The sequence below is a fragment of the Hibiscus syriacus genome, unplaced genomic scaffold (genome assembly GCF_006381635.1).
Source record: "Hibiscus syriacus cultivar Baekdansim isolate YM2019G1 unplaced genomic scaffold, ASM638163v2 tig00001478_pilon, whole genome shotgun sequence".
NCBI lineage: Eukaryota > Viridiplantae > Streptophyta > Magnoliopsida > Malvales > Malvaceae > Hibiscus > Hibiscus syriacus.
In genome coordinates, this window is record NW_024061874.1 from 81113 (window position 1) to 101661 (window position 20549).

A 20549-nucleotide genomic window follows, 5' to 3' on the forward strand; every position below is an offset into this window, starting at 1 on the left:
TTATTTTACTTTAAAATTTTCTTTTGAGTGTTATGATTTCAGAATGGGCGACACTAACAAGACACTTACGGCTATCTTAGCCACACTTGCCCGACTCACGACTCAAGTTGAAAGATTTGATGAAATCGTGAGAGAACGACAAAAACCACAACTGGATCTACCAAACCATAATCCAAGACCAAACAATGTTGAACTTTTGGTACCTGAGAAAGAACAACCACGTTTCCAAGCACCCAAACTCTTTACAAAACCAAAGTTCACGATCCCATCTTTCAAAGGAGACAACGATCCAGACAGGTACATCGAATGGGAAGGAAAAGTTGATCTCATGTTCGCATACCATGACTGCCCCCAAGCTAAACAAGTTCACCTCATCACCATACAATTTGAAGGATATGCTCGAACTTGGTGGATGCAAACAAGGAAAAAGATCCAGAACTTCCAAATTCCAACAATCACTTCTTGGACCGACATCAAACAAACCATGAGGAACCGATTCCTACCGACACATTATACACGAGAAGTTAAACAATGACTACACCGACTTCGACAAGGTAGAAGTTCAGTTGAAGATTACTACAAGGAGATGCAGTCCTTACTCAATAGGACTAACATAACCGAAAAAGAAGAGGTCACCGTGTCAAGATTCATCGTCGGTTTAAACTCAAACATCACTGATCTTCTTGATCTACAAGGGTACGAAAACCTTGAAGACGCACTAAAGAAAGCAATGAAAATTGAAGCACAAATCCAAAGGAGATCTCGATTCAATGAACATTACCTAGGTACTTCATCCTCTTACCAAGGTAATCCTTCAAATCCTTCCTCATCTTCTACTCCATCTTCTCTAAAAAAGCCAAGAGATGACAAACCTGACAAGGAGAAAGAACGACCAGCAAAGAATGACACACTTCCAGTCCCTAAAGATCAAATGATAATTTGTGAGGAGGTAGGGAAAGCAAAAAAGAAAAAGTTGAGAAAGAGGCAAAAGCAAAAGAGGTCACTAGTTATAAAAGCCAAAAGAATAATGACCCATGGGAGGTGAGTGAACCTAAATGTGAGAAGAAAAGAGTGACTCAAAATCTATGTGTGAGCACAAAAGAATTGAGAGAGAACCTTCTTTACAAACAACCTTGCATCCTTGTTCGCTTTAGGGAATCAATTGTTTCGATTTCTAACATTAACAAGGATTTGCCTAGTGTGTTTTCATCTCTTTTACAGGATTTTCGAGAAGTGTTAGGTGATCTACCTAACGAATTACCACTGAAAAGAGGAAAACAACGCCAAATCAATCTAATTCAAGGTTCCATCATACCTCGTCAAACATACAATCTCGAAGAAACCAAAGAGTTAGATTTGTTACAAAAAGGCTACATCCAGGAAAGCCTTAGTCGTGACGCCATCATAATGACGAAACATGATTTGAACAACTCTACAGGCTTTATAGTTCGTGCACAGGAAATCCATGTAAATGATGAAATAGTAAAAGCAACACGAGACTGGCCCACACCATCTTCCATAGCCAAGAGTTGTCGAATAATATTAGGTGACCCTCCTGACGGGTTACCACCTGAAAGCCCTAATCACTATGTCATATCAATGAAGAGTCACAATTTATGGGAGTCCAAAGACCGAGGTAAACAAAACATAGTAGACGATGCACTACCACGAAGGTATACTCTTACCTATCAAACACATATTAATATTCCAAGAATTGAACATATCAAAGATCTATATCATAATAACTCGGATATTTCTGATATTTCTACCCATACTTTTAAAAGTGCTTCTAATGAGTTTTATCGTGTATATGAGTTTCCTTGCCAACTAAACAGGTTCTACAGTCCAAAAATCTCCTCCAGAGAATTTTTAATTCATGAACCACACTGATATCAGCACGTTTTCATCTATAAAGGGAGTACTTTTGAACATCTTTATATTGAATTTACTTATTATTAGTTTATAATATATGCTATTATAATACATTTTATGATAAGAATATTAGTTAAGTAACTTAGTATGAATTCATATTACACATTGTTATTTTAATATGTTAATAATGTTATGATAGTTTTATTATCATATTATGCATGATTATTATATATACATCAAGGCAGCATACTTATAATGCATTTCATTAGTTTATTTGCATTCATGTTAACTCTTAGGCTTTATACATTATCTTACACATATTAGGAGATGATGTACTTAGCTCATGACCATCATACTTAGCTCACATTACCATAAACAAACATGGCAGCAAGGTATTTAGCTCGTTTTAGCTCAATATCATGAACTTACCTTTTTTCCTTGCACATATAGGTACAATGGAGTATGATGCACGTTGAGGTAGCTTGGTGAACGATTTGGAAGTCACATACAGCTCACAAAGTACAAGGCAGCTCATGGAATGCTAAGGGAAGCTCGAATCAGCTGGAGAAGCTTCAAGCTAGCTAAACTTAGCTAGTTGGACTATTTGAAGCTGAGTTGCTAAAAGTGATGACAAAGGTAGCTGAATGTAGCTGAACATGCTGTTATGGAGCTCAAAAGGACTCGGCTAGATAGATCATTCATAAACAGCCCCATTCTTGCTAGCTAGCTCAACACTCAAGCTAGCTTGGAACGAGACACATGCACGCCCAAGATGGAGCACATGACCAACCATCATTCCATGCGCAAGGCTACACCACAAGCATCCTAGAGAGGCCATGTGCACGCCTTGTGACCAGACCACCATGTGATAGGCGTGTGACTTCATTTAGGCGCCAAGATGAAGAGTCCTCTTACTATTCGGCCAAGCACTCCTTTCTCTCCAATTTGGCGCCAACTTGAAGGGGTACAAGCACTATTCGGCCAAAGGATATTTTCCTCCATTTAAACCGAACCATTATCTCTATTTGTAATTAAATTATGTCATTTTATAGAGGCACAAGGGCTGGTCGAATCCTCTTGTAACCATTCGGCCATATCCTTCCATTTCCTATAAATAGGAAAGCATATTTCATTTGTAAACAAACCTTTTTATTCAATTAAAGTGAGATTATTCTCTTCTTAAGTCCTGGTGACTTTTTATCGACTTATCAAGTATTTTATACTTGTGGCGTCAACCCCTTTTCTTTCATCTTGATACTTCTGGTTCCTAGTTCATATAACTAGTGGGTCAAAGTACTTAACACCACCCCTTGAAGAAGCAATATAAAGATTGGGTCTCTGCTCTCTCTATAGCATTGGTTCTTCTTTGAGATTTCTTCAAGATACTATCCTCACAACCATTCCTTTATTTCATCTCCATAACCATAGCCTTATCAACTATCTTCCGCTTCCATTACTCATTATTTAAATAGCCTACCATTTCACCCCTACGTCTATCACCCTTAACCATTTTCTTTTGAGCCATTCACTTTGCAGGTTGTTTTGCTTCCTTCCTAGATCCACAATCATTTGAAAAGGTACAAGTACCTTACATCAAGTGGTATCAGAGATTTGGTGGAAGAAGCAACGTGCAACAATAACAAAAAGAAAATACAAAAAGAAGTGCAAAAGTGAAGTGCAAAGTCAAAGAAGAAAAAAAAAAGCAGCAAAGAAAAATTGAAGGACTCAAAAGTCAAAGCACTCAAAAAGAAGAAAAAGCAAAGAAAAGAAAGAAAAGTTGGAAGCACTCATCAACAATTCTCATCACCAAGCATTTTCAAGTAAGCCTTTAAAATTGATTGTGGTGATAGAAGGTTGTGAAGTGACTTGTGTAAGTAACCCTTTCATTCTCTTCTTTCTAATTTCTAAGCCACCTTTTCAATTATATTTGTTTTCCATTCCTACTAACCATTTGCAGCCGACGCCAAACAAGTGAAATTACTCGATATAGTCTTGAGTAAAAGTTCATTAGAACTTGAGACAAGAGAATTGAGGGAAAAAGGCTGGAGCGTGTGTGAGATCAGAAGAGGACAAGTAAAAGCCATTAAAAGTCCTAGAGTGCAAACACGAGCGGATTGAGTGACATCAAGTTTTTCTTGGAGTGACTCGTGAGGCTTTGTGAGAGTATATTCTGGTAAGGTCTTTTACACATCTTATTCTTTTCTTATTTATTAACCATGTCTCGGAGTTCAGGACGATCCCCAGAAAGAGAATCCCCTAATTTGCAGACTCAAGCCGTTATGCGTGAAATGGCAAGATTGCTGAAATTAGAATTGGAGCCTTTGCAAGATCGTCTGGATCAATTAGAAGTATCTCTAGGCAATCGGAGAGTAAATCGCCCTAGAATGGAAGAAGACTTAGAAGAGGAAGAGGCTGAAGTAACATCAGTAGCAAGGAGAGATGTTCATCGAAATCAAAATGACAACTTCAGCAACATTAAAGTGACTATTCCTCCATTTCAAGGACGAACTGATCCAGAAGCCTATCTTGATTGGGTAATCAAAATTGAACACATTTTTGAATGCCAAAACTATACGGAGCAAAAGAAGGTTAGACTTGCTGCTATGGAATTCATTGACTATGCCTTAGTTTGGTGGGATCAGTTGGTGAGTTCAAGAAGACGAAATGGTGAACGTCCCATCACAACTTGGGAAGAAATGAAGGCCCTTATGAGAAAAAGGTTTGTTCCTAATCACTATCATCGAGATCTCTATCATAAGTTACAAAATCTGAAACAAGGAAGCAAGAACGTTGAAGATTATTTCAAGGAGATGGAGATTGCCATGATCCGAGCCAATGTGGATGAAGATAGAGAAGCAACAATGGCAAGGTTCTTATCTTGTCTAAATATTGATATTGCTAACCTTGTTGAACTTCAGCATTATGTAGAAATTGAAGAGATGGTGCATGTGGCCATGAAAATTGAAAGACAACTCAAAAGGAAATCCTACACTAGGAGCAGTCCAAATTCGGCCACCAAATGGAAGCAAGAACCTATTACCTTCCGGAAACAAACTCCAATCCAACCAAAGGATCGCGCAGAGATACCCAAATCTGCACAAATTGGCGAATCTAGCAAGGGTAAAGAAAAGCAAACCAGCACTTTCGAGAGATCCAGAGACATCAAATGTTTCAAGTGTTTTGGAAAAGGACATGTTGCTAGTCAATGTCCCAACCGAAATGCCATGATGATACTTGACAATGGAGATATTGTATCAGATTCTGATGAGCCTATTTTTGATGAGGAACCTGAAATAATACAAGACGAAGAAACGGAAGAAAATGCAGATCATGGTGAAATGCTTGTTTCAAAGAGGTGCCTACAATCACAAACATCCCAAGAGGATATTCAAAGAAACAATATCTTTCATACAAGGTGCCATGTCAAGGATAAGGTTTGCACAATGATCATCGATGGAGGAAGTTGCACAAACGTAGCCAGCACTCTTATGGTTGAAAAACTTGGATTAACAACGTCAAAGCATCCTACTCCGTATAAACTCCAATGGCTCAATGAAGGAGGTGAGTTAAATGTTACCAAACAGGTTCTAATTCCTTTTTCAGTTGGTAGGTACAAGGACGAGGTGCTTTGTGACATTGTCCCTATGCATGCTAGCCACATTTTACTTGGTAGACCATGGCAGTATGATAAAAGGGCTATTCATGATTGTTTTCACAATCAATACACTTTTAAGCATGATGGACGCAAGGTGACCTTGATGCCTTTAACGCCAAAGAAGTGCAACAAGATCAGTTGCATATGAGAAAGAGTGTACAAGCATGGCGCAAAGACAAAACCCCAACAAAGAATGAAGAGGAACAAAACAAGAAACCAAACTTCTTCATAGAGAAACATGATGGTTCAATGCTGAAAAATGAAGGGTCTTCTACGAACAATGGTGATGTTTGGGACTTAAAGTCGCAAATTTTCACCAATGGGTTTAGACTTCAAAAGGTAAGTAACCCTTCATATGAAACCTTTTCTCTTCTCACTTTTCAGGACCAATCACGTAAAAGGTCACTTCCAAAAGGGATATCCTTAGATAAAGATCATTCCCAAAAGGTATCTGTTGGTAAATCATATTCCAAAGAAAGACCTAAAAGGAAATCTTACGAAAATGTACCTAATGGAAGAACACAAACGTTCAAAGAATACTTTCTATTAGCAAAGAGGCGTGAAGCTATGCAAGGACAGAATGAACTCGGTTTGAGGACAAATAGCCCTAAAGAAGGGGGGAATGATATCAGCACGTTTTCATCTATAAAGGGAGTACTTTTGAACATCTTTATATTGAATTTACTTATTATTAGCTTTATAATATATGCTATTATAATACATTTTATGATAAGAATATTAGTTAAGTAACTTAGTATGAATTCATATTACACATTGTTATTTTAATATGTTAATAATGTTAGGATAGTTTTATTATCATATTATGCATGATTATTATATATACATCAAGGCAGCATACTTATAATGCATTTCATTAGTTTATTTGCATTCATGTTAACTCTTAGGCTTTATACATTATCTTACACATATTAGGAGATGATGTACTTAGCTCATGACCATCATACTTAGCTCACATTACCATAAACAAACATGGCAGCAAGGTATTTAGCTCGTTTTAGCTCAATATCATGAACTTACCTTGTTTCCTTGCACATATAGGTACAATGGAGTATGATGCACGTTGAGGTAGCTTGGTGAACGATTTGGAAGTCACATACAGCTCACAAACAGCTCACAAAGTACAAGGCAGCTCATGGAATGCTAAGGGAAGCTCGAATCAGCTGGAGAAGCTTCAAGCTAGCTAAACTTAGCTAGTTGGACTATTTGAAGCTGAGTTGCTAAAAGTGATGACAAAGGTAGCTGAATGTAGCTGAACATGCTGTTATGGAGCTCAAAAGGACTCGGCTAGATAGATCATTCATAAACAGCCCCATTCTTGCTAGCTAGCTCAACACTCAAGCTAGCTTGGAAGGAGACACATGCACGCCCAAGATGGAGCACATGACCAGCCATCATTCCATGCGCAAGGCTACACCACAAGCATCCTAGAGAGGCCATGTGCACGCCTTGTGACCAGACCACCATGTGATAGGCGTGTGACTTCATTTAGGCGCCAAGATGAAGAGTCCTCTTACCATTCGGCCAAGCACTCCTTTCTCTCCAATTTGGCGCCAACTTGAAGGGGTACAAGCACTATTCGACCAAAGGATATTTTCCTCCATTTAAACCGAACCATTATCTCTATTTGTAATTAAATTATGTCATTTTATAGAGGCACAAGGGCTGGTCGAATCCTCTTGTAACCATTCGGCCATATCCTTCCATTTCCTATAAATAGGAAAGCATATTTCATTTGTAAACAGACCTTTTTATTCAATTAAAGTGAGATTATTCTCTTCTAAGTCCTGGTGACTTTTTATCGACTTATCAAGTATTTTATACTTGTGGCGTCAACCCCTTTTCTTTCATCTTGATACTTCTGGTTCCTAGTTCATATAACTAGTGGGTCAAAGTACTTAACACCACCCCTTGAAGAAGCAATATAAAGATTGGGTCTCTGCTCTCTCTATAGCATTGGTTCTTCTTTGAGATTTCTTCAAGATACTATCCTCACAACCATCCCTTTATTTCATCTCCATAACCATAGCCTTATCAACTATCTTCCGCTTCCATTACTCATTATTTAAATAGCCTACCATTTCACCCCTACGTCTATCACCCTTAACCATTCTCTTTTGAGCCATTCACTTTGCAGGTTGTTTTGCTTCCTTCCTAGATCCACAATCATTTGAAAAGGTACAAGTACCTTACATCACACACTTAAGAGACTTAAGGGATTACTTTAACAAACCAGTTGATATGGTTTTTAATCACTCATTCTCGCCATACACGAATAAAACCATGGAGAAATTATCTGAAGCAATCATACAGAAAACCAACAGTGGTCGGCACCATGTTGAATTTCAACCTAAACATCAGATTACAAGACTTGTATGCAAAAGAGGGTTTCAAGACTATAAGAAATCCGTTCCTACAAAGAAGAAACCTCGACTAAAATGCATAAAGACACATCACATTGATCCTGGTAAATGTTTCACAAGTTTTTCTTCCAACAAATATAATTCTCTTTCTCTTGGATTTTTAGATTCGAGGACGAATCCTTTTGAGGAGTGGGGGAATGATACATGCACCAGAGTCCATAATACATGCTTCTTTGGACTAATGTTTCTACTCGAACCTATTAGAAGAACAAAGTCTCGAAGATTCAAAGCATATATATTCGGTAAGTATAATGTGAATGAATCATTAAATGATTCTAATGTTGCTCCCTTTAATGTTTCAGATTCGAGGTCGAATCTTTTTGAAGAAAGGGAGGATGATACATGCATCACAAGGCTCACATCAAAGGAAGAAGTAATAACTCTTCCAAATGATCCACTTGTCCAAGCATTGGAAAAGAAGATCAGAATAGAAGCAGACTTACGACGACTTTTTGAATGGGATCCTGATCTTATTTAGTCAAGATGTCTTCTGTAGATACAACCTTCTGTCTCTTATCTTTCCAACGGTTCTTGAATCGCATCAATCCGATATCGGGAACTCAAGATATGGCTATTTTACTGAAGACGGTGCATGCAGAAAATCCTATACGGGATTAATACGGGATTTTGTAAATATTACGAATTTTCAATATTTTTATTGATTATTTGTAATATAACTTAATATAGGATGATGCATTATCTTTTAGGATTAGATTTATTATTTTATTAGGAATTAAGATTGGGTTAAAAATATTATCTTTAGTTATTATTATTTTATTAGGAATTAGAGTTAATATATGTTTAGTTTATTATTATTTTATTCATTAGTTATTTAGGACCTTTAGAACTCAGCCCCTATATAAAGGAGGCTTCATTAAACTTTGTAATTCAGATTTCTTTGATCAATAATACAACGAGAGTTTGTTTTTGCAAGTGCTGATTGCCTTGTGCCTTCGAAGCTTCTTCTCATGGAGTTCTTTCAAGTTCTTGTGAGGGAGATTAATCTTCACACTCCAATTTGCCTTTTCATCATGACTAGGAGGGTTGGTTAGAGCCATTTATCGTGTTTGCCTTTTCATTGCGACTAGGAGGGCTCGATAGGACACTTATCCATCTATTATCCACAAATCCATTCGCACCATCAATCATCTTTACCGTTCACCTTCATAAGGGAGATCTTCTGATTTCTTTATTATCTTATTTCATCTTCCATTTATTTATCTTTTGTTTATTTTATTCTAATCTTATTGCCTTGATTCCAGCACATAAAAGAAACCCTAAAGAATCCTAGCTGCTGCCGCCACCTTCCCCTATTCATCCCCTTTGTTCTTCATCGAGTCTAGAGCTTTCTAGGTTTGATTCTTCAACAAGAGCAACGTTCATCAATCCGCCACCGCTTCCCTATCACATCTTGTATGGAAAATATTGTTTCTTTGAATATCCTTTTGGGATGCTTGTGATTGTAGGCACCTTTTCAAAACAAGCATCTCACCATGATCTGCATTTTCTTTAGTTTCTTCGTTTTGCATTGTTTCGGGTTCCTCATCAAAAATAGGCTCGTCAGAATCCGATACAATATCTCCATTGTCAAGTACCATCATGGCATTTTGGTTGGGACATTGACTAGCAACATGTCCTTTCCCAAAACATTTGAAACATTTGATGTCTCTGGATCTCTCAAAAGTACCGGTTTGCTTTTCTTTACCCTTACTAGATTTGCCCACTTGTTTAGTCTTGGTAACTTCTATATGATCCTTTGCTTGTGCTGGAATTGGTTTCCTGAAGGTAATAGGTTCTTGCTTCTATTTGGTGGCCGAACTTAGACTGCTCCTAGTGTAGGATTTCCTTTTGAGTTGTCTTTCAATTTTCATGGCCACAGGTACAATCTCTTCAATCTCTACATAATGCTAAAGTTCAACAAGGTTAGCAATATCAGAATTTAGGCCACATAAAAACCTTTCCATGGTTGCTTCTCTGTCTTCATTAACATTGGCTCGGATCATACCTATCTCCATTTCTTTGAAATAATCTTCAACGCTCTTGCTTCCTTGTTTTAGATTTTGTAATTTATGGTAAAGATATCGGTGATAGTGAGTAGGCACAAACCTTTTCCTCATAATGGCCTTCATTTCTTCCCATGTATTGATGGGACGTTCACCATTTCGTGTTTTGGAACTCACCAATTGGTCCCACCAAACTAAGGCATAATCCACGAATTCCATAGCAGCAAGCATGACCTTCTTTTGCTCCGTATAATTTTGGCATTCAAAAATGTGTTCAATCTTGATTACCCAATCAAGATAGGCTTCAGGATCAATTTTTCCTTGAAATAGAGGAACGGTCACTTTGATGTTGCTGAAGTTGTCATTCTGATTTCGATGAGCATCTCTTCGTGCTACTGATGTTACTTCAGCCTCCTCTTCTTCGAATTCTTCTTCCATTCTAGGGTGATTTACTCTTCGATTGCCTAAAGATGCTTAAAATTGATCCATATGATCATGCAAAGGCTCCAATTCTAATTTCAGCAATCTGGCCATTTCATGCATGATTGCTTGAGTTTACAAATTAGGGGCATCTCTTTCAGGGTTAGTCCTGGACTTCGAGACTTGGTTAGTGAAATAAGAAAAGAATAAGATGTGTAAAAGACCTTACCAGAATGTACTCTCACAAAGCCTCACGAGTCACTCCAAGGAAACTTGAATGTCACTCAATCCGCTCGTGTTTGCACTCTAGGACTTTAATGGCTTTTACTTGTCCTCTTCTGGTCTCACACACGCTCCAACCTTTTTCCTCTTGATTCTCTTGTCTCAAGTTCTAGAGAACTTTACTCAAGACTATATCAAGTAAATTTAATTGTTTGGCATCGGCTGCAAAAGGGTTAGTAGGAAGGAAAAAAACAAATATAATGAAAGGGTGGATTAGAAATAGAAAGAAGATAAATAAAAGGGTTACTTACACAAGTCACTTCACAATCTTCTATCACCACAATCAATTTAAACGGCTTACTTGACTTGCTTGGTGATGAGAATTGTTAATTAGTGCTTCAACTTTCTTTCTTTTTTTTTTTTTTTTGAATGCTGAATTTCTTTCTTTCTTTTGGAGTGCTTCAATTTCTTTTCTGATTTTCTTTTTCTTTGACTTTGCACTTCACTTGCACTTCTTTTTTTGTATTTTTCTTTTTATTGTTGTTGCACGTTGCTTCTTCCACCAAAGCTCTGATTACCGCTTGATATAAGGCTCTTCTGATGCCTTAACAAATTGATTGTGGATCTAGGAAGGAAGCAAAACAACCTGTAAAGTGAATGGCTCAAAACAGAATGGTTAAGGGTGGTAAACGTATGGGTGATTAGGTGGGCTGTTTAAATGAGAGATGGAAGTGGAATATGGTTGATATGGCTATGGTTATGGTTTATGAAACAAAGGGATGGTTGTGAGGATAATATCTTAAAGAAGACTCAAAGAAGAACCAATGCTATATAGAGCAAAGACCCAGACTTTATATCGCTTCTTTAAGGGGTGGTATGAAGTACTTTGACCCACTAGTTATAAAGAACTAGGAACCAGAAGTATCAAGATGAAAAGAAAGGGGTTGACGCCACAAGTATAAATTATACTTGATAAGTCGATAAAAGTCACCAGGACTTAAGGAAGAGAATAATCTCACTTTAATTAAACAAAAGGTCTGATTACAAATGATGAATGCTTTCCTATTTATAGGAAATGGAGAGACATGGCCGAATAATTACAAGGAGATTCGGCCAGCCTTGTGCCTTCCTAAAATGACATAATTTAATTCATAAATAACTTGAATAATTAGGTGCTGGTTCGGTTGAAGTGTAGGGGTATGTCTCATGGCCAAATAGCACTTGAACCCTTCAAGTTGGCGCCAAATTGGAGGAGTAATGGTGATTGGCTGAATGGATAGATGGCCATTCATCTTGCCGCCTAAATGAACCATATGCAAGGCATATGGGTGTTATAGGAAGCCTTGTGGTGCAACCTTGTGCATGGAATGATGGTTGGTCATGCTCTCTGATGTATGGCGAATCTACACGCTTTGATGGAAGAGAGTAGATAGCCTTATTGTGTCCCGATCTAGGATTGACAAGTACTGATGTCCTCGAATTTATAAGTTTGGGCTGCAAAATAAGATAAGAAAATATGTTTAATAATGGACTTAATAAAGGGTAATAATATAAGTAATGAAAATAAATAATAAGAATGAAATGAAATAAATAAAAGATAGAGATGGCTGCAGAATTGATGGAAGCGATGGATGATGTTGATGATGAAATGGCAATAGTGGTGATGTTGTATCTCAAACACGCCAAAGATGAAATAGTGCTAAGGAGCACAATCCCGGTCTTCACAAACTTGCTTGAGGGGTGGTGATAGTGTCTTCAACCCACTAGATAACAATCTAGGAATTTAGGAATCAAAATGGAAGGAATGACGCCACAAGTATAGGAACTACACTTGTTTAATCGATAAAGTTCACAAAGAACTTTGAAGAGAAATAACTCACAAGAGTAATTTTATATATGAGATGAGATGGGTACAAATGAAGGCAAGCCACTCTATTTATAGGAAATGAGAGGGCTTGGCCGAATGGTTACAAGTTGTTTCGGCTAGATACATGTTTCTAGGAAAATACATAATGCTTGAGTTGAATGAATAAGTCTTTTGGGCTTATGATGGTTCGGCTAACTCTTCATGAAAGGCCTTAATGATTCGGTCAAAGGGTGGAGAGACATCTCCCTTGGCCGAATGGTTCATGCTTGTTCATCTTGGCGCTAATTTCCTCTCCTTGGCCGAATAGTCATGTGCTTTATCATGTTTGGCTACAAAGGCTCTCATGTGCATGCCATGTGATGTGGCCGAGTATGCATGGCATTCTTCCTCATGATGATTTAAGCTTCCAATGGTTGCAATTTCTTCACCAACGTCCTTCTAGATGAAAAGGCATCTTCATGGGCAGCATCAATCATGAAAGGTCACAATGTTTGAGAAAGGTGTCCCTTCATGTTTGAGCTATTTAAGGTGCAAATGAGCTGGTGGTGAGCTGGCCTTAGATGACTTGTAACATGATGAATGTTTGGGCAGCTCCTTGTGGAAAGGTACCTCTCGAGGTGGCAACTATTCGCGAAAAGGTACGATTTCACAAATTTTGACTTAGGACATATTTGAAGTGTCCTAAGTGGTGATGATGATGGTGCAACTCCCCAGCTGAAATGAGTTCATCTTGTAGCTCAAATCTTCAGCTCAATCTAGCTATGAGCTCACGGCCTCCGGACAGCTTTTCACCAACTGTTCCTTGTGTTCTCCGAATCGATCCCATATAAGTTTCCTTGTTGTTATATGCTCCATTTAGCTCCAATGCAGCTCCCAAGTGTTGGCCGAATGTACCCACATGCTTAACATAAAGAAATAAACTAAGTAAATGAACTTATGCAATGTAGTATATAATAATGTGGACTATAGGTTATTTAATATTCAATATGTAACATAGTAAACAACCTATTTTCTAATGGTTCTTTCTCATTAAATGATTTTAAAACATTAAGGCACTTATGAGAAAGTACTTCCCTGAATTGTTTTGCCTTTGCACGAGTGATAGGTCCAATGGGCATGACTTCAGGATCTATTTGTGTAGATGTGATCACATCATCCTTCCCTTCTTTTGAGCGATTTGTCCTCAAATCGTCGTTGTCTTCAAATGGAGAAAGATCTGAAATATTAAAAGTTGCACTTACATTGTATTCACCAGGTAGATCCAATTTGTATGCATTATCATTGATCTTCTTAATGATTTGGAATGGTCCATCTCCTCTTGGCAACAATTTGGATTTCCTTTGGGAAGGGAAATGTTCTTTTCTGAAATGCACCCACACCCAATCACCTTCTCCCAATTTTAGTGGCTTGCGTCCCTTATTTGCTTGTTGTTCATATTGTCTTGTCCGTTTTTCTATATTGTCTCGAACTTGCTAATGAAGTTTCTTAACGAACTCAGCCTTGCTCTTGCCATCTTTGTTGATCATGTGTTCCTAAGGCAAAGGAAGAAGATCTAAAGGTGTTAAGGGGTTAAATCCATATACTACCTCAAATGGTGACATCTTGGTTATTGAATGGACTGCCCGATTATATGCAAATTCAACGTGTGGTAAACATTCCTCCCAAGCTTTGATGTTCTTTTTGATGATAGATCTCAACAATGTTGATAGTACCCGATTTACCACTTCAGTTTGCCCATCTGTTTGAGGGTGACACGTTGTGGAGAAAAGCAACTTTGTCCCAATCTCACTCCATAACGTCCTCCAGAAATGAATAAGAAATTTGACATCTCTATCAGAAACTATAGTTCTTGGAACGCCATTTAATCTCACAATTTCTTTGAAGAACAAGTTAGCCACATGTGTTGCATCGTCTGTCTTGTGGCATGGTATGAAATGTGCCATTTTGGAAAAACGATCTACAACAACAAATATTGAATCTCGTCCATTCTTGGTCCTTGGTAGTCCCATCACAAAGTCCATTGATATGTCAACCCATGGTGCTTGAGGAATAGGTAGAGGCATGTAAAGTCCATGAGGCATAACCTTTGATTTTTCCCTTTTGCAAGTGACACATCGTTTTTCAACGTCTCTCTTCATCTTAGGCCAATAAAGGTGTTGTTTCAAAATTTCCAATGTTTTGCTTACTCCAAAATGACCCATGAGACCTCGTTCATGTGCTTCTCGAACAAGCACTTCTCGAAGGGATCCTTGAGGAATGCATAGACGCCCTTCTTTGAATAGATATCCTTCATGCCTATAAAACTTTTCATATGCACCTTTCTCACAAGCCTTATACTTTTCTTCAAAGTCATGGTCAGTAGCATAACAATCTTTAATATATGAAAACCCAATTAACTTTGAATCAAGAGCATTAAGGAGAACATACCTTCGAGATATGGCATCAGCTACAATGTTTTCTTTACCTTTCTTGTAATGAATGACATAAGGGAACGACTCCAAAAACTCCACCCATTTGGCATGCCGCTTGTTTAACTTATGTTGGCCCTTGATATGCTTTAAGGCTTCAAGTGCCCTTATAAGAGAATACATCTCTTTATCATAAGTTGGATAGTTTAGCAAGGCACCATTCAACTTTTCACTAAAATATGCAATGGGTCGTCCTTCTTGAGTCAAAACAGCCCCAATTCCGATTCCAGAAGCATCACATTCCACTTCAAAAGTCTTATCAAAGTTAGGTAATGCAAGTAAAGGTGCCTTGGTTAGACATTCCTTCATTTCGTTAAAGGCATCTTCTTGTTCTTTGCCCCATGAAAAGATTGAATTCTTTTTAATGATCCCTGTTAAGGGGGTGGCAATAGAACTAAAATTAGGCACAAACCTTCTGTAAAAACTTGCAAGACCATGAAAACTCCGGACTTGACTAATTGAAGTAGGTGTAGGCCATTCTTGAATGGCTTTGATCTTTTCAGGATCAACTTCAAGTCCCTGTGAACTTACAATAAAGCCTAAGAAGGTTAATCTGTTAGTGCAAAAGACACATTTCTTCATGTTTGCATAAAGCTTTTCCTTTTGAAGGGTTTCAAGAACATGCCTTAAGTGTTGCACATGTAATTCCAAGTCATGACTATAAATAAGAATATCATCAAAATAAACCTCACAAAACTTACCGATGAATGGCCTGAGTACATGATTCATTAACCTCATGAAGGTGCTTGGTGCATTTTTTAATCCGAAAGGCATCACCATCCATTCGTACAATCCTTTCTTAGTTTTGAATGCAGTCTTCCACTCGTCTCCTTCTCGCATTCTGATTTGATGATATCCACTCTTTAAATCAATTTTAGAGAACATAGTGGCTCCACTCAATTCATCCAACATATCATCAAGTCTTGGTATAGGATGTCGGTATTTGATGGTAATTTGATTGATAGCACGACAATCTACACACATTCTCCATGAACAATCCTTTTTGGGCACAAGTAACACCAGAACAGCACATGGACTCAAACTCTCTCGTATGTATCCTTTGTCCATCAATTCTTTAACTTGTTTCTGAAGTTCCTTGGTTTCTTCAGGGTTACTTCTATATGCTGGTCGGTTTGGAATGGATGCACCCGGTATAAAATCAATTTGATGTTCGATCCCTCTAATAGGTGGCAATCCACTAGGAATATCTTCTGGGAATAATTCTTCAAATTCCTGCAACAAAGATGAAATAGAAGAAGGCAAACCTTCTGGAATATTAGTCAAAATTAAGCTTTCCTTGTACCTAAGTACAATTAGAGCTTTGTAGGATAACAAATGTTTCCTAATGTCTTTTCCTCCAGCATATATGTCCATATTCGTTGGTTCCTCTTCCTTGATAGATTTGAAAGCTTCAATGCTTTTCTTCAAAGCATCTTGATCTTCAGACACTTGATTTAGTAAAAGAGGAGTCAAAATGAATTTCTTTTCATTGTGATAGAAAGAGTACCGGTTTGTGTAACCATCATGGATAGCCTTCTTATCAAATTGCCAAGGCCTCTCTAGAAGTATATGGCACGCATTCATTGGAATGACATCGCAAAGGACTTGATCTTGGTATTTCCCTATTGAAAAGGAAATGTTAACTTGTTTGGTGACTTTAACTTCTCCTCCATCATTTAGCCATTGTAGCTTGTATGGTGTAGGATGTTTAAGTGTCTTGAGTCCAAGTTTAGCCACCATTAAAGTGCTTGCAACATTGGTAAAACTTCCTCCATCAATAATCATGAAACAAACCTTGTTGTTTACATGACATCTAGTGAGAAAAATGTTCTCTCGTTGATTATTCTCCATAGACTGAATATTCAAGGCTCTTTTTACTACAAAAACTTGTCCTGAAACTTGAGACATTGTTAGTAGATAAATAAAACAAAATAAACCTTACTAGCACACTCACAAAGTCTCACAAGTTCACTCCAAAGAAAAGATAAGATCACTCCACTCAACACTCGTGTTTACTCTCGGGAATATATATATATATATTTGGATTTTAACAATTCCCCTTCTGATCTCACTCTCTCAATAGCCTTTTTCCACTCAATTTCTCTTGCTAAGTCCTTTGAAGAACTTACTCAAGATTAGAACAAGTTAATTCCTTCCTTATGTGCGTCGGCTGCAAATATGGTTAGGGTAGAAAGAATAGAAATGGAAAGGTAGAAGAAAGGATTCAAAGGTATTTAAAAGAAAAAAATGGTTGAAGACAAGGAAAATGAAAGGATAGAAAAGGAAGAGGTGACTTACAATTCAAGAAACAACACTTACTGCAACCTTTCACAAGAAACAATAAAGTTATCTTCTCTTAGTGTAGATGGCCTCTTTGATGTACTTTGCTATGGTAGAACACTTTCCTTGGCTTGCTTTCTCTTTTTGAACTTCTCTTTTTCTTTTCTTTTCTTCTTTTCTTCTTTTTGTCTTTTCTTTCTTTTTGCACTCCAATTTTGTTGAAGGAGTCTTTTTCTCTTTTGAACTACTTTTTGCTTTGCACGCCAGTGACACTTTTGTTGTCAATCCAACTATGCTCTGATTACCGCTTGATGTATGGCGAATCTACACGCTTTGATGGAAGAGAGTAGATAGCCTTATTGTGTCCCGATCTAGGATTGACAAGTACTGATGTCCTCGAATTTATAAGTTTGGGCTGCAAAATAAGATAAGAAAATATGTTTAATAATGGACTTAATAAAGGGTAATAATATAAGTAATGAAAATAAATAATAAGAATGAAATGAAATAAATAAAAGATAGAGATGGCTGCGGAATTGATGGAAGCGATGGATGATGTTGATGATGAAATGGCAATGGTGGTAATGTTGTATCTCAAACACGCCAAAGATGAAATAGTGCTAAGGAGCACAATCCCGGTCTTTACAAACTTGCTTGAGGGGTGGTGATAGTGTCTTCAACCCACTAGATAACAATCTAGGAATTTAGGAATCAAAATGGAAGGAATGACGCCACAAGTATAGGAACTACACTTGTTTAATCGATAAAGTTCGCAAAGAACTTTGAAGAGAAATAACTCACAAGAGTAATTTTATATATGCGATGAGATGGGTACAAATGAAGGAAAGCCACTCTATTTATAGGAAATGAGAGGGCTTGGCCGAATGGTTACAAGTTGTTTCGGCTAGATACATGTTTCTAGGAAAATACATAATGCTTGAGTTGAATGAATAAGTCTTTTGGGCTTATGATGGTTCGACTAACTCTTCATGAAAGGCCTTAATGATTCGGTCAAAGGGTGGAGAGACATCTCCCTTGGCCGAATGGTTCATGCTTGTTCATCTTGGTGCCAATTTCCTCTCCTTGGCCGAATAGTCATGTGCTTTATCATGTTTGGCTCCAAAGGCTCTCATGTGCATGCCATGTGATGTGGTCGAATATGCATGGCATTCTTCCTCATGATGATTTAAGCTTCCAATGGTTGCAATTTCTTCACCAATGTGCTTCTAGATGAAAAGGCATATTCATAGGCAGCATCAATCGTGAAAGGTCACAATGTTTGAGAAAGGTGTCCCTTAATGTTTGAGCTATTTAAGGTGTGAATGAGCTGGTGGTGAGCTGGCCTTAGATGACTTGTAACATGATGAACGTTTGGGCAGCTCCTTGTGGAAAGGTACCTCTCGAGGTGGCAACTATTCGCGAAAAGGTACGATTTCACAAATTTTGACTTAGGACATATTTGAAGTGTCCTAAGTGGTGATGATGATGGTGCAACTCCCTAGCTGAAATGAGTTCATCTTGTAGCTCAAATCTTCAGCTCAATCCAGCTATGAGCTCACAACCTCCGGACAGCTTTTCACCAATTGTTCCTTGTGTTCTCCGAATCGATCCCATGTAAGTTTCCTTGCTGTTATATGCTCCATTTAGCTCTAATGCAGCTCCCAAGTGTTGGCCGAATGTACCCACATGCTTAACATAAAGAAATAAACTAAGTAAATGAACTTATGCAATGTAGTATATAATAATGTGGACTATAGGTTATTTAATATTCAATATGTAACATATTTGTGTAGATGTTATCACATCACTCTCTCTCTTGGACGTGCATGTGTCTCCTTCAAGCTAGCTTGAGTTGTGGAGCTAGCTAGAAAACATGGGTTGTTTGTGAACAAGCTTCCTAGCTAAGTCCTTGTGAGCTCCTCAACATTATGTTCAACTACATTCAGCTACCTTTGACATCACTTTTGGCAACTCAGCTCCAAATAGTCCAACTAGCTAAGTTTAGCTAGCCTTAAGCTCCTCCAGTTGAATCGAGCTTCCCTTGGTGTTCCATGAGCTGCCTTGTACTTTGTAAGCTGTTTGTGAGCTGCATATGACGTCCAAATCATTCACCAAGCTACCTCAACGTGCATCATGCTCCAATGTACCTACATGTGCAAGTAAACAAGGTAAGTCCATGATATTGAGCTAAGACGAGCTAAAACCTTGCTGCCATGTTTGATTATGGTAATGTGAGCTAAGATTGAAGGCCATGAGCTAATTATATCATCTCATAATATGTGTAAGATTATGAATGAGGCTTAAGAGTTAATATGAATGCATATGAACTAACGAAATGTATTATAAGTATGTTGCCTTGATGTATAAATAATAATCATGCTTAATATGTTTATAAAACTATCCTAACATGCTTAACATATTAAAATAACAATGTGCAAGATGTATTCATACTAAGTTATTCTTTAACTTCATAACTAATATCCTTAGCATGATATGTATTATAATAGTATATATTATAAAGCTAGTATAAAGTGAATACAGTATAAAGATGTTCAAGGGTACTCCCTTTATAGTTGAAAACGTGCTTGTATCAATACAAGATGGAAGCCAAGTCACACCTAGTTGCTGCTCAACTTCACGCCAAGGAGAAGCCGCACCATAAGCACCCTATGCCGCCCATGTGAGTGTCCCATGACCAGCCCACACATGTACTATGCATGTGGATGAAATGGGTGCCAAAATGAAGAGGGTTCTTTCCATTCGACCAAACCATCATCTTGCTTCAAGTTGGCGCCAAGATGAAGAGACAAGGGAACCATTCGGCCAAAGACATCTCCCCTCATCTAAGCATCATCTATTTTCATTTTAAAACATGTATCTAGCCGAATAGACACCTATTTATTTGGCCAAACCTGATACGATCCAAACTAGCTCTAACTTTCTCCATGACTTGATCACGCCATGGATGTTTTTCATTGCTATTTCTAAGGGAGTTCTTCATTACCCTATCTTATATTATATCATTTATACATTCTATTCTATCATAAGCATGCATTCACATGTTAGTATAAATTATCATATTATTATTTCCATCCTATGCTTAGTTGATCATGTCTTTCATTTCATTCAAATATATGCTATGATTACATATCATTTCTTAGGATATTATTATTACATGTTACCACTTATCATTTATGAATACCATGTTATATGATATTCATGCATACAACATATACCCACATCTTTATGATTGATACACAATGTTATAAGTATGTTAGATTAATCTTACATCCATTTAAGAATGATTCATTACATTCATGA